Here is a 15469-nt window from a genome sequence, read left to right on the forward strand (position 1 = left end):
TGTGGCATTCTTCTCAATAAGAAAGCAGATGAAGCAGCACGCAAAGGTCTTCGACACTATAACTACAGACGAACTTATTTCACCAAATCCGATGCTTCTCAAATAGCTAAAAGACTTGCGTTTGAAGAAAATTTGCTCTAGAACCTTCCGGCACATAATTATTCCTTCTTTCACTCAATCGACCCCTATCTCAGAAAAAAACTGTCATTCAAATTCCTCGACATCTGAGAACGCTATACCATCGTCTTCGCCTAAACACTGCCTATGTACACAGCTTACAGTATCGCTTCGGTCAATCAGCGAGTCCGTACTGCAACAACTGTGGCTCCATCGAAACTGTGGAACACATCCTGTTTGAGTGTAGAGCGTGTGCTGATGAGCGTGTGCTCCATGAACATTGCATGAACTCGGTAACCGAGAGAACTTTCTCCCTTGACAGTGTATTGGGAGCTGTAGCCTGCTTCACGCTACAGAGGCGTGCTATTTGTTCGCGTACTTGGACATTATCGTCAGCTAGACAAACTCTTATCTCTACTTTGACACCACGGAAAAGCTGTTAATGGTCAAAGATGTGACCTTTGTTTTTCTTTATTTTCTTATTCTATTTTCTTTCTTAAGATGTTTTCTTTTTCTTCTCTCTCCATATCCCTACTTTCAATCCCCAATCCTCTTCCCAACGCAGAGTAGCAAGTTAGCTATTTGTATATGCCGGATAAATTATCTGCTTTTAATTAAAGATATATCTCTTTCTCTCTTCTTTTGCACTAGTCAACTTCTTCGAATCTTATGAATGCAGGTGTCTACGAACGCGTCCGGAATGAGTTTGCAACTATGGCACTTAATTTGCACGGCTCGGCGTTTTTGACTGACTCTTACAACGAAGCCGTATTTATAGCTAGAGCATTATTTCCGTTTGTTAGCGACCAAAAACGTATGTGACACAGGACTTGTGAAAACCCCACTACTAGCTATAGTCGTCCACTAAAAATGAAGAATGGCACGTACAGGCGTCAAGCAAAAGTATGTGCCACTCAGACGACAAGATGACGCACGTCGCATTTATAAGAGGCATCAAGTACAACTGGAAAGTTCTAAACGAGCGTACGCTAAATTCAAAAGGAATTTTCTGGACAGCCATTATGGATTTAGCTGCAGGTTTTTGTGATTGGCTTCGGTTCGAAATTGTGTGTCAAATCCATGTCGTGCACTTAACAGCGTCGCTGATCATCTGCCTTTCAGAGTGTAGTGGCTTCTGAATTTTTTTTTCGTGCTTGGCTTTGCTACACTCAATGCGCGAGGTCAGGGATCAAAATTGGGCACGGAATCGTTGGTTCACGAGGAAGGAAGCTCTTCGAATCCAACGTGAAAATATAACGCCCCGTTTCGATCAGTTATGTGACAATTTGCCACCCTTCGCAACGCCTAGTTTCTATATAGTTACGTGCTACGCCGTTCCATACGGTTCAGTGTTTCAGCAATTTGTTTTGTTCCAACTCCGACTTGAATGATGAGCTAAGGCTGGTCACGATGGCTCAGGACGCGGCCCAAGCTCTAGACATCCTGGGTTAAGAATGCCCCTGCGAAGCTAAAAATAAAGGTTTTTGTGCTCTCTTTCTGGGTGAAGAAAACCAAAATGGTCCATTTATGTGTTCCCGCTTTCGTGATAATTCGTGAGGCACGTTGCTCGATCGCAAAGTCACTGTCACGTATGAAAATCCACGGATTGCTCATTCATTAATGGCTACCTCTGAGAATTGGTGTTAAGAACTGAAAACTCACTTCCGCGTTTCTAATTTGGTAGCTGCTTTGTACCCCACATAGACTTCGAGAGTTGCAATGTCTGTACATGTAGAAGGCAGCGCTATGGACAACCAGGGCTGAAACTGGTAAGCGTGCCAGTATGAGCACCGTAACTTTTGACATACAGCCTATGTCGAATGGAGGATGCAGTTTTCCATCAGTGCATATGACGACTAAACAGCGGTAAGCTATAACCTTAGGAGCTCGTGCGCTCATCCCAACGCGCTCGTCTGGGGACGGAGCTTAGATGAACGCACCGTGCTAGATGAAATGTTGATGTGCGCGTGTGTAGGACATCGCCCGAAATGGGCCACTTTTGCGGACCCTCTGACGGCACGTAAACGTATTATAGTTGCACATACAATCTGTCGTAACGCGTCCTTGTCAGCGATGGTGCTCCACAGTAAAAAAAAAAGAGATAATAATGCGTTTGTGACAGCCTGCCACGTGTTGTCGCTGTCAATTCTGAATCATTGGAGCCAGTGGTTTTTTATTTTTTTGCAGTGAAGTACTTGAATTTATTTAACATTGCGCTAGAAGTATCTAGCATCGTGTTAGCATGGTGATGACAGCGTAAACATAACTATGGTGAAATAAAAAAAATTGAGCAAACCCTGTCGAACACTTAGCGAACTTTGTCGAAACAGCGAAGCTTCTGCCCATTCTTGATCAGGCTATATCGTACTCCAATACTTTCCAAGTCTTCCGTTTGTTATACTTCAGGTCCGTGTACTTAGATTTAGGTGCAAGTTAAAGAACCACAGCCGGTCGAAATTCCCGGAGTCCTCCACTATGGCGTCTCTCACAATCATATGGTGATTTTGGGACGTTAAATTTTGACGTATATTATTTTGTCCTTGGGCGCTCAACTTCGGCCTCTCCTTCGAGAACGTCGCTGTTGGCTCGGCAACTACACACCCGCTTTCGCGTCAACTCTCGCTGACGCACACATTGGGCGGCTTTTTCAGAGTGAGGAATGTTCATCATCCTGGAAGCGCGAACTCCAGAAGCCTGGCCCTGACACGCTAGTTTATACAGCACTACGCCTCACCATCACCCTACCTCAGCGCGTTTCTCGAAGGTACAGTGTACTAGTCAAATGTTCAACCCTCAACACATACCTCCCTCACCTCCCGCGGCACGTCCTCAACATCCTCCGCTCTCGCCTCTCGTGGCAAGATCCCGTCTCTCGGAACACACGCGTCCTCTTCTTTTTACCGAGGCTCAATTTCTCCACAATATGAGGCCACGTGATCAGCGCTACTACTACTCCAGACATGAAAACTTCGACTAAGGACAGCTTTACTGGTAAAAAAGGTTACTTTTACCCTAAAATTATCCAGTTTGCGTTCAACTTGCCCACAGTTTCCTAAGCGCCTCCACTACAGCACACGACGAGTGCTGCGCTGCCGCTTTGAAGTTGTTGGGGCCTGGCCTATGCATACTCTGCATGCAATAGATCAACTAGCATAGTCTGAATCCAATTGCATAACAACTGTCTCATTGGAAGCTATCTAACAGTGAACCAGTGAAAATCTTGAGAAACATCTTCTATCTTTGAGTTGTTTGGCCAACATTGGGTAAACGATATTGTCACGGCGTCGTGACGTGGCCGAAGACAGGAGACTGTATGTTGAAATCGAACTGTTTTTTTTGGGCAGACCTGTGCCCTGTATACGGAAAGTCGGGTTACAGTAGCGGTCTTGCACTGATAGCGGCGAAAGGAGCGTCGGACATCGATACACTGACAAGCGGCGAAGCGTGTCGGCATTTATACCCTTGCCATCGAATATTCTAGCGTTATCGCTAGCGGCGACGTAGGTTCCCGAATAATCTGCAACGTTCTCGAAGTGGGCGTAATCTTAACAAAACGATCCACCACAGCCTCGAAGCCTCTTGAACATCTTAGGCGTGGTTTGCGCTGAACGGAGTTTAACGGGGTGATAACGAAACTTGAGGAAATGAAGGTGATAATATGCTGCTCTCCAAAATGACTACAGTAGGCGCTTCCCATGCTTCGTTATTGTACTCCAAAAGGTCCCTTTATATACTCTCGATGAACGATTGCTGCACGAAGCATTCACTTTTCTGTGTTGTTTTTATGAAGCACATTTTTTTTTCACGGGAACATCTCATTATGCATCGCGGCTCATGCACTTGCTTATAGGCCTGGTCGTATGCACCCCCGGGGACTCGTCGCCATGGATACGCAGCAGAAAAGCGGTAAAGTGTAAAGTGCAAAACAGGCACGGCAACGGCCGCTTAGGCCGGGAGATACGAGGGAATTCAGTGTTGATGCCAACACACTGTATACGTGGACAGCAGGGAATGCACACGGCACGACTTATAGAGGCATGATGCCATTGCCCTTCCTCATGGCAGGACGCTTTGGGAGGAAAGAGACATTGCCTAATGGGCGTTCCTTGCAGAAGCGCGCCGTCAGTCTCACGGCTAAACAAAAATTGAAAGAAAAACAAAAGAAAAAAATCTAATTTTGTAGCACGTGCTGCGTTGAGGACCTCGCGAGTGAAGTAAAACAAAAGAAACAAGAAGTGCGAGGTGGGTGGGGGGGGGGTTATGTTTTCATTAAAAAAAAAGCCGCATTTTTGCCCACTGTCAACATAAGCACAGAGCGACGTCGTAGCTGCTAGCGGCACATATGTTGACAAAAACGTTTATTAGAGGCCTGCAATGTCAAGAGATTGTTCAAACAGAAACAATGTCTTGCTATTATGCATGGCGTCAGAAAGCTTGCGCGCCAACACGCTTCTTATCTAAATATCTGTACGGGCCACTGAGTTGAATACTATAGTTACAAGGTCTTGCTGCAGTACTGTGTGACTTGTTACTTTGCGTAAACTACAGACATTTCTCAATGCTACTCACTCAGTTACGGCAAACAATAATACTGTGTGTACATCTGCAGAATACTGTGTTGTCATTTAAATATCTCCCTGGTACTTCAGCAAAATATTTACACAGCTCGAGTGACCCCACAAGAACTGCGCAATGCTAGAAGACTTCCCGGGAACCCGCAAAAGCGTGCAGCTTAAACTGCAGTAGCAAATCCTTGCTTTCCTAGGTCCGTGGAATCCATTTGCAGACAAGACATGTGCAAGCAACGGCTGGCTCTACTTAGACAACTGCTTCAGGTAATGCAAGATGTGCCCGCGGTATTACTAAGCATCTATCCTTAATCGTAAGTGTTGGCTATCTCTAGAAATCGGGTAGGCCACACACTAGTCATGCGAATACTGAGGAAGCAACCGAGTGGGTGGCGTTTCCCTACTTTGTTTTTCCCTGCTTAGCCGGACTTGGCCTTACCAGCGCTTTCTATGCTACACACGCAAGACTATGCTGTGCATTTCCCTCTCCTCCTTTGTGGGGCGTCGGTATGTAGGGCCCCCGCCGCTCTAGACATCTTAATACACGCTATTACTGTGGCGCGCCAGACGACATCGAATATACGGACCTCGTAAAATGTACTTGCGTGTATTACAAGTTTTAAGGTTATATTACTCTCAGAGGTGTTTTGTGTTCAGGTATGTGTGCCTTTGTGTATTTGTGTTTGTGCGTTCAAACTGTCTAGACAACTAAAATACGCATCATGTGTTCTGATGTTTTCGTGTTCAGATATCACTTCAACTAACATATCGGAGTATTACAAACAATGCAAAATGAAACATAATTTTGGAAAATCGGGAATTTATGAAAAATAAACTACAATAAACACCGAATTTCTTCCATTAAATAAACTCCAGAAAACATCCTCCGAATTAAAAAAAATAAACTCGAAAAAAAAAACATTGGCCCCGTATCTGCATGTTTCACTGAAAACGTCGAAAGACGATAGTACTGCGTCTGGAGAGAGTGAACAAAACGTTTATTTGATGTTCTGCGCGAGAAAATCGGTAAATGGTATTCAGGAGGCACTGCGTTAGTTAGAGTGCCTCAATGTGTGCAGCGTAGGCGAACGAGCGCATCGAGGCACGTCACACGTGAGACATGAGCGCTATCTGGCGGTTATCTTAGAAAACGAAGCGCGTCGTGCGCGCCCGTCTCGGAGGCGATAAGGTGTAGAACGCAAGGCGAAGGGCAGGTGCCATCACCGTGTTGTCTTATATAGCCGTCAGCTACTCACTCTGTTCACCATGTGACCCTGTTTTTGTATTCTGAGTGCATTGCGTAACGGCGATTTATATTCCCCTTGTATTTTATTTTAAAATGTATCCCTCTGTCGCCATGTTCATATCAACAAGTGCTGTATTCCCTCAAATTTACCTCGCCCTGTATTGCCTAAAATGTGATCTCATTAATATATATATATATATATATATATATATATATATATATATATATATATATATATATATATATATATATATATATATATATATATATATATATATATATATATATATATATATATATATAGTTTTTCGTTGTTCTTGCACTGATCCTGCCTGTAAACTGTTCGTTACCTGTCTGTACCATTCCGATTCCTCCCCCCCTTACCCAATGCCCTGTTCTGGGGCCTGTAAGGTTTTTTTGAATAAATAATAAAGAATAAAGAAGTGTTCGAAACAATTCCCTTTTCGTGCAAAGCGTCGTATTGTCAGCGTAGCATGATAAACGCTATATACGGTCCTTGGAATGACTTGTGTATGTCTTTTCTAGTATAAAGAGACACATATAACACATATAGAATATTGATGTGTTGTTATTGTGCCTCAGATATGCGCAATAATTGCTTTTTAATTGAGAATCGCACAAGCATGAGCCCTAAAACTTGAGAAATATTGGTGGGCGCTGCGGATGGGGTTGGATTTTTGCCTTTTCGGATGCCATTTCAGCGGACAAACAGGCAAGTCTACCGACAAAGAGAGAGTCAGACCAAAATTTTTGCGTCGAAGGTCCCCAAGAAAGACTACCGTTTTTAAAAAGTGAGCCCTAGCTATAGTTTACTCTGTACCCTCCTACTTTTTCTCCTCTTCACCCTCACCTCCCTTCCCGAACCTTCTTACTATGCTATACTATACGAGGGGTACCCGGAAGTAACCACAGTGGCGCTGTGTTGGGGGGAGCTACTGTACAAAATTCTCACGCTAGGCCTCTCAGACCTTTCAACTTCCACCCCCTTCCCTTGCCTGACGCTGAGTAGCAAGTCATAAAATTGATTCAAGCCGACCTCTCGGCTTTCCTCTCATAATAAACCTCTATCTCTCGCATTCATGGCGTCCAGTGGATTGTACGAGGAAGCTTTTGTCGCAGTACAGAGATATTCGTCAAAGCAGTTTCACATTCACGGAGTTCTTTTTTGGGGGACGGCCTACTAAAGGGAACAGAGGGCTGTTGTAAAATTTCGTTTCATGCTCTGGTAACATTACCGAGCAGCTGTTGTGATATTAAACACAGTTTACATGGACGAGGTGATGAGAAAAAAACATGAGAATTTGAGTGATTCTTTTTTCTCCTTGAAAAAAAAATGAAAGGGAAAATGTCGCTTTCTGTTCTGGACCTCGTCCTCGGTGCCCGTCAACTTCACGAGTGGACAAAATTATAAAAACATTTTTGGCTCTTGTGCTTGAAAATCAATGACGGACAACCAAAGAGTCGGATAACATTAAGTGTTTGGTATAGCTTGGAGTTGGTTCAGCATATTTTAACAAAAGAATTGGAAATTAGAAGGTTCATTGAGAAATTTCTGCCTCAAATTTCATCAAATGAGCAAAGAGCTGGTCGAGCGAACAAAGGCTATGCTGTGAAAGAACAGCTCTGAAGCTACCCAGGCATTCGATTCAAGGTTGTTGCTCATGACTATAGTCACAGTGCTATTTTTACCACCACGAAAGAAAAAAAACTAACTGAAATCCGCTCACAGTTCTCTTGCAACGACCAATGCGAAAAATGACGAATGCGCGACACTGCTTTCACGAAAAAAAAATCATAATTGTACCCCGAGAAAAGGTTCCTGCAGTCCTTGCAGTCCAGAACTACTGCAGTCCCTGCAGTAGTTCTGTCGAGCACAGCACCAGTTCGGTTAATTTTGGGTACCCCCTCGTGCAATGTTGTGGCATGCTTTCTTTTACACACGCATTTTTACTCTCTCTTTCTTTCTCTTTCTTCATATCTCTATCTAATTTTCGCTCTTTCGTTCTTTTTTGTGTCTATTTTTATTTCTCTCTGTTTTCTTTCCGTCTTTTTTTTCTTCTTTTCTTGCTCATAACAACGCCATCATGCAGTTTCCATAAATGCTTGTTCTGCCAGAGTGCCTGGATAGCTGTAGTGGTCACTATGCTCACCTTCGGGTTTTGTTTGAGTGCGCAATGTTCTAATCCCGCCTTGCCAGGCAATTTTATCTGTTTCTTCTCCTACTCTCTACATCTCTTCTCTTCTCCCGCATTTTTTTTCTACAACGCCTTGCTATAGGCGACACGGGATACCATATAAGGTTGAGGTAGTAAATGATTATAATTTTCAGTTAACGCCACATGGTGCTTTGGCGAGCTCAAACAGTTTTGCTGTTAAAAATTAACATCTCAGATGATTGCGACATTGGGGAAAGCATAATTCGAACGAAATTGTATGAATTTCTTATATTTGCGATACATGATGCAAATAACTTGAGACATACATGTATGTGTTTGCGGCTGCAACGACTTCAAGTTTTGGAAGCGCGGACAGCAGGATCCTCACCGCGAGGCATTGGTACTGCTTCGGCTGCGCGAACCACCTTTTGATTCTGTTGTTGGCGTCTCTGAGCTTGGAATAACTCATTCAGTAGAAGCAGACGAAGCACTTCCACTGGTTGCGTTGATTGTTGTTCAGAAATAAATATTTGGGTCTATTCTCTACCAAGATCAAGAAAACGCTGTGAGTAGCAGGTGTAGCTGGCCGTGACAAGGTATTGTACGGCACACTGCCTTGATGCGTGGGCGCGTTCCATAAGTGTCGTCACAGACGAACCTCCTTTCATATGCGCCGCTTTGTTTCTAGTGGTGCCGGCGCATGCTCTCACCTTATCTATGATGACATCAGCGAACAGACGACGGCCCTACGCTGGGGCTAACTGTTTCTGCCACTGCAGACAGATCTCAGCTCAGGCAGCATCGTGTTTTCTGAATCGCTACTCTTCCGCTGTCTTTCACATGCTTCGGCTGTAGTTCTTTCCGATTTCTTATTGTTTCTAGATTCGATATCACTCTAATTCATTCTCCGCAATCGCTCTATTTGCCACAATAAACACTTCTCTCTACCCTAGTTACGTTTATGGAGATCATTCACTCGGCTACAGCGACAATGCGAAACTCATGAACGGGCACCTAAAAACTTAGCTATGAAATAAAAACAAACCCAGCAAAGAAACAAATAAATCCAAACAAATATTCGAGGCTCTCAATGATCACAACCAGAAAAAAATAATGAAACGTGTAGAAGGGCATTTATTAGAGAAAATATGAGCAAAAGATAGAGAGCTGTTTGATAAAATGACATTGACAATTTATATGTGATTTGCGAGTACAGCTTCCAACTATATATAGCTGGAAACTACAAGACACGATCTTCTTACAGCTGAATTCGACCAACCACTGTGCTCCCCTTTCTGCTGCAGATTTGTATGAGGTGTACAGGATATACCATACTTGCCTGCCTATACTCCACAAAGGGCAAACTGCGCATATAAGGAAATCATCAAGCGATGATTCGGAAGGTAGAATGCCGTGCCAAGTATCTTTAGGCTATACTTATTACATTTTCGGTAAACACGTAGTCAGACGATTGCAGAATGTGATTAGTTCACTAGCTGGTGCTCAGCAAACTAATGTTAAAATGAGGTGGATTCAGACCATAGCTACCGTTAGGGCATCTGTTTTGAGACCAATTGATCACTGGTGTCTCCAAACAGCATGAGAGTTTGCGTATTTACTCTCAAGTGAAGCAAAAAAAAAAAAAAACAGAGTCAATGTCGCATTAGTCAAGTGCAAAAAGCAAACAATTTATATATGGTTTCCTCAAAGGTGGATACATGCACACAAATCGCAACGTGGAGAAAGGAAAGTCCTTGTAGGGAGCCCAACGTCACGCAGCAAACCTAGTGTAGCAAGTGAAGCGTCTGTGACGCTGTTTTCTTTCCTATTTTATCAATCTCGTGCATCCGAAATTCGGCACAGAGCATGACCTCAGCTGCTGCTACTTGGCAGTGGTCACCTGACTCGGCCCAGAAGGCCTGGTTCTTTTTCTGGTTCAAATCGATGGCGCGCCCTAGTTGGCTGATCCGTCCACTGATGTGTGCTCGCTTTCTTCTGGGCAGTTTGTATGTGTGTGTTTGTGAGGAGCCTCATTCAGGTATTTTTCATACCTGTATACATTCTTTGTTTTGCTTTGCTCTTAACGTACCTCTTTCCTGAGCTCAAAAAACGGGCGGAAAGGGATGAGAGACGTATAGGACTACTACTTGCGTTTATACCTTTGCTCCCACGTTACAAGGTCGCACGATAGGTCTGTTTTAGGAGCTTTGAATTTCGACTCGTGACAGTCCCTTCAACTTTCTTGTGTTCCAGAAATACATCGAGCTTTTGTACATCTGTGGCAGTGATACGAATGACATGCACCTTATAATGTTATGTAACTGCGTGTTTAAATGGGCACATGGAAAGTTGCTAAAGCTAAAAATTGATGCTCCTTGGTTGAAGTGAACTGCACAAAGCTGTCGCACAGTTAATGTACAACCAATTAACTTCAGCTCTTCTGGAAGGATATTTAAATGGTACAAAGGCCTCGTTACCGTCTTGGTTGATGAAACGTTGCAAGACTTTTTAAATGTAAAAGCTGTAATAATTTTATGCACACGCCAAATTACTTTCGAAGGGCGCACTCTGACACAATATTTTTTTTATTTCAGTGGTCATCAAAAGTAATAGAATAATAAAACATGATTCAGTCGGCTTCTGCATTAAGCAAATTTGTGGTCTGTGGCAGCTACGCCCCTTTTTTCTTTTTTTTTTCAGCCACACACAGAAAAGTTCTAGGAAAGTGAGTCACGTAAAAGTCCGACCTACGCAAAACTTCGTGAAAATCGCAATTCGGTAATAATATCTATGAAATTCTGGGCTAATATTTATTTACTGTCATGGTTTTTTGTTGTTTTAGCAAGAGACGTTAAGTGCTGAGCACAGCGAATGCGCAACATTAAAAAAAATATACCAAAATGGTTGATTTACGATGTTGAATTCATAATAGCGTTAGCAGGTGCTTTAGTCCGCGATTTAAGCGCTTTCTTAAAGAAACGCTAATATAGTTTCAAACTCGATAATAAACAAACAAGCAAATAAACAGCACGAGCCAACCATAGTGTCGTAAACCCCCTCATCTCAGCAGGAAAGCTATGGCGTATGCAAAACTGATAATAACGCACTGGCAGTAAAATGCAAAATCGGAACCTGCACTCCACTGTAGCGGGCGCACGTAGCCTACATTTTCCGCCGTCTCACTTTGACGGCAATAAACAACAACAACAACAACAACAACAACAACAACAACAACAACAACAACAACAACAACAACAACAACAACAACAACAACAACAACAACAACAACAACAACAACGACAACGACGACGACGAACAACAACAACAACAACAACAACAACAACGACGACGACGACATATGTGGCTCTTACGACACAGTATAATGCTGCTTGTATGACGGATTGGTTGCAAAAACTTTGGCCCGTTGTCACAAGAAATCGTGTCACTAAAATGCTCGATGAGCTTCCAACCAATCATGACGCTGAACAACTCATTAGGAAAGCCGACCGGAGTATGGCTAAATGCACTTAAGAGACGTCTAGTGAATTCTTCCCATTAAGCGGACAAAACAAAGCAAGAAAAGAGGAAGCCGGTTCAGTCATAAATATAAGAAAAACTTAATGCAAAACTTCTGGTAAATAGGCTTCTTTAAGGTTGACACTTTGATTTAGGTGACCGTGTTTTCAGCTGCAAGAATAATTACAGCACGATATGAGACTTGGACAAAGGACACTAATAAACACAGGGCCGGCCCTGACGTACGGCTGCTTTATTGCACCATATGAGTCACGTTTATATTAGCACAATACGGCCTTTTGTTGATGTCGTAGTGTTTGCGTGCATATAAAGGGGCAGGTCGTATGGTGCAATAAAGTAGCGTCGGTGAGCGCCAGGACCATGTTTACGGCCTCCCTTTGTTCTGCTCTCGCCACGCTGCAGCCTTCTTTTTTTCTTTGCGGTATTGGAAAACGCTACGCGGTAGTCGAGGCGAGTCCAGCCCATGACGCTCCAAATGTGTGCCAGAGTGACCAGTGATTTGTCGCGGGGTTCGTTCAGGAAAACAGCGCGTGTGAAAATGTCGAAGAACAAGGATAACGATTATTAACCGCATCTTCATAACGCCGACTCCGTTTCTTGACTTGAGTGGTTGTAGAGTTTATGTAGATGCAACCTTTAGCAAGTACAATTATGCCTAGGTCGGCCATACTGCCTTTGTTAGCAACCACAGCTGCGCGGAGAAGCCACACTTCGTTTTCGGAGACGATACGCCAAGTGTGTCGACGATTGGCACGCCAAGCATGTCGCCGAGTTATGATTAACTTTCACTGGCGAGAGTGTCAATCCTCTGAGCTGCCGTGGTGGTGTCGGGAAATACAAATATTAGCCCGACCATCAGCTTCTTCGATTGATATGTGGAGTTTAACGTCCCAAAACCACCATATGATTATGAGAGACGCCGTAGTGGAGGGCTCCGGAAATTTTGACCACCTGGGTTCTTCACCGTGCACCCAAATCTGAGCACACGGGCCTACAACATTTCCGCCTCCATCGGAAATGCAGCCGCCACAGCCGGGATTCGATCCCGCGACCTGCGGGTCAGCAGCCGAGTACCTTAGCCACTAGACCACCGCGGCGGGGAACATCAGCTTCTTCGAAATGCATGGTTGCTAGTGGCGTCTGAAAATCAGACGCACAGCATTGCTCCCTGAAGGTACCAAATGTAGAGTTACTCTAACCGTGTAGAAGTCATACGACACCTGTCGAGTGAGAGCTCATATGACAGCTGTGGAGTGAAGCTATTCGATACTGCAATAACGAATACCCCCTCATTCCATGGCCTTCGAATGGACGCCTGATTACAAGATGACGACAAATCTGCGGACAGTGTTATTGAAATGCACCAACTGCGGAGGCGGTAATGATGGTGATGATTTTGATGGGAGTAAGGTTTTGCTAAGTTGGCTGCCACCGCATGCATTTTCAGTGCATTGCACTTTAGGGGCCCGTCTTCTCGTCTATCTATGTATCTAATGTGGCGTGGTCACGCTCACAGTCAAGCGCTGAATACAGGCCTAAATATGGCTAGCAGTGCTCAAAACCAGGTTAACATGTACGAACAGCGTCTAAAATAACATAATTAACAGCAATAACCAATAACTAAATGCAATAATGAACTTAAAATCACAGGCTTCGAACACACGTGGTTGACCCCTGCGCAGCAAATTATATAGTGAACTACAAGAGATGTATAGTAGCATGACCGTAGGGGCACACCTGGTTTTCCGGCGGCCTTTTACGCTCTTTAAAGCCGCTATAGAGTTTGTGGGGGCGCCGCTGCTCATTTTCATGCTCCGTCGGTGGTGTGGACGGTTGGAACCCGCATGCAAGTAACATTGGCTGTGTTTCGATGTGACCGACTAGGGGGTGCAGGTCCTACAGGCTGCTGCTACCCAGGCGCCGAAGAAGGAGAACTCATGCGAGGCTTCTTGTTTAAAAAAAGTTGTATTTACACGTTGACAGGTGTTTGAACACACAAGGTGTATAGAGACGCATCTTTACATGAAACACGAAAGCGCCAGAGAAGACTATACAGAGAGCTCCTAGCACACAAACGACGCGCTCGTCATATGCCCGGCCACTCGGACCCGGGCACGCGTTTCTCGCCAAACGATTTCACAGGACGTGACTGCGTGTAGCAGCAACGCTGACGCAAGTTCCGTACAGTACGCAAGGACACATCTTGCGTTTTGGCAGGACGAGTACCGCGTTTGGAAGGTGCGCAGATGAGCATCCCTTGCAGACCAGTTCTTTGCATTGCTGGTCTGCATGTGCAAGACAATCATGAGTGTTGGAAGCACCCGTTGCACTTTAGTGCCTACTCGTGCACGTGGACCCATTGCCCTGAGCGTGCTCGCCGCGTGTAGCTCGCGACATGGCGCTGAGGTGGACACTCTCACTGCTTCGATCCGGGCTGCCGCACTGGTGACCCAAAGCATCGTTGTTCGCGGCACTGAAAGATGACAACCTCCTCAAGAAGTGGGAGCGCAACATCCACAGGAAGGAGAAAGCTTTCACCATTTCTTCGGCTTTATGTGAATACCACTTTGAACCACACTTAGTTCTGTGTAATATGTGCACGTTATAAACGGCAACGAAATGCGGATTCCGAGAGGGAAGCCGTTGGTTGCTCCGGACGCAGTACCAACCAGGTTGTCCATCGAATCTTTCCACCATGATGCCGCGACAAAGGCCAGCTAGGAAGAGATCTGCATGATTAAGAATTTATCTGGAGCGTGAAAGTGGGCTTGAGAGGGTCTTCGGTGGCGGTTTTCAGCCTCCTAACTAGGGGCTGTGGATTACCTTGAGAACTAATCAACGCTCTCATCGCATTAAAAATGTTTCATTTACTTAAAGTCCTCGTCGCGAAAAATATCGCGGACGCAAGTTTCGCAAAATCTGGGTCCCTAAAAAGTCATTTTACGCAACAGAAAGTTGGTGTGTAACTGGTTTACCAGCACATTCACTACGGAAAATGCGCAAACTATGAGCAATCGCACGTGTAAGGTTGGTATGTGTAGCCAGCAGCACGGATAATATCGAAATCTCTAATTATAGCGTGAGAAAAATGCGCGGAAACCGTATCTGGCGCGCCTTATAGTAGCATGAAAAGCTGCAGGGGTGCCATCTGATGGTATCCATGCGAAAACGGGTCGCCTGTGCGAAGCTTTTCATACCACTACTTCTATTCTAGTTGATTGCAGCGGAAGATGAAGTGCCAGTGCTACGCAAAAAAAAAATATAGGTCCTCCCACGTGCATTTCCCCGGCGCCTATTCGCTACATCTGAAGGAGAAACAACCTGATAGAACTCGCTGCCGATGACACGTAGCTCAACTGCCGTAACGTGCAGGTAGTCGATAAAACGCAGCAAAAATACTGCGCATATCGCCCAGTGAGTTTGCGAATCTCTCGCACAAGATTTTGCCCGTGCCGGAGAAACCCTACATGCTAACCTCAAACATTGAAGTCATCGAAGATTTGGTAAGCAGAGCTGTGAGATCTATACAAAGGGGAATCGATGCGGGACCGTGCTACGCGCTTTCTCAGGCCGCACAGTAGTGAAGTTGCATTTTTATTGTTTTTATTGGGATAAAATACATCGGCGGCATTTGGAAATGAGACACTATCGCCACCGTTGTTTCTAGGGAACGCCACCAAAACCCAAGCATTTATTCAACTAGTTTAAAATTCCGGGAAAAAAATTCAGCAAAGAAAGAGTGTTTCGAAATTTTGTTTTGTCGCGGTCTCTTACACTCGCACAGTGGCGTGTTATGCCACGTAGTAGTTTATTTGTATAGTTTT

The 15469-nt window shown here is 44.5% G+C and overlaps 1 protein-coding gene across 1 annotated transcript in view; it reads right to left on the reverse strand.

Moving 5' to 3' along the window:
* LOC119175517 (dual specificity protein phosphatase 22) overlaps positions 1-15469 on the reverse strand; it is a 95990-nt gene that overhangs the window by 40305 nt on the left and 40216 nt on the right. The gene's annotated exons all lie outside the window — the stretch shown is intronic.

This window comes from Rhipicephalus microplus, chromosome X (assembly GCF_043290135.1).
Source record: "Rhipicephalus microplus isolate Deutch F79 chromosome X, USDA_Rmic, whole genome shotgun sequence".
In the NCBI taxonomy this organism is placed as follows: Eukaryota; Metazoa; Arthropoda; class Arachnida; order Ixodida; family Ixodidae; genus Rhipicephalus; species Rhipicephalus microplus.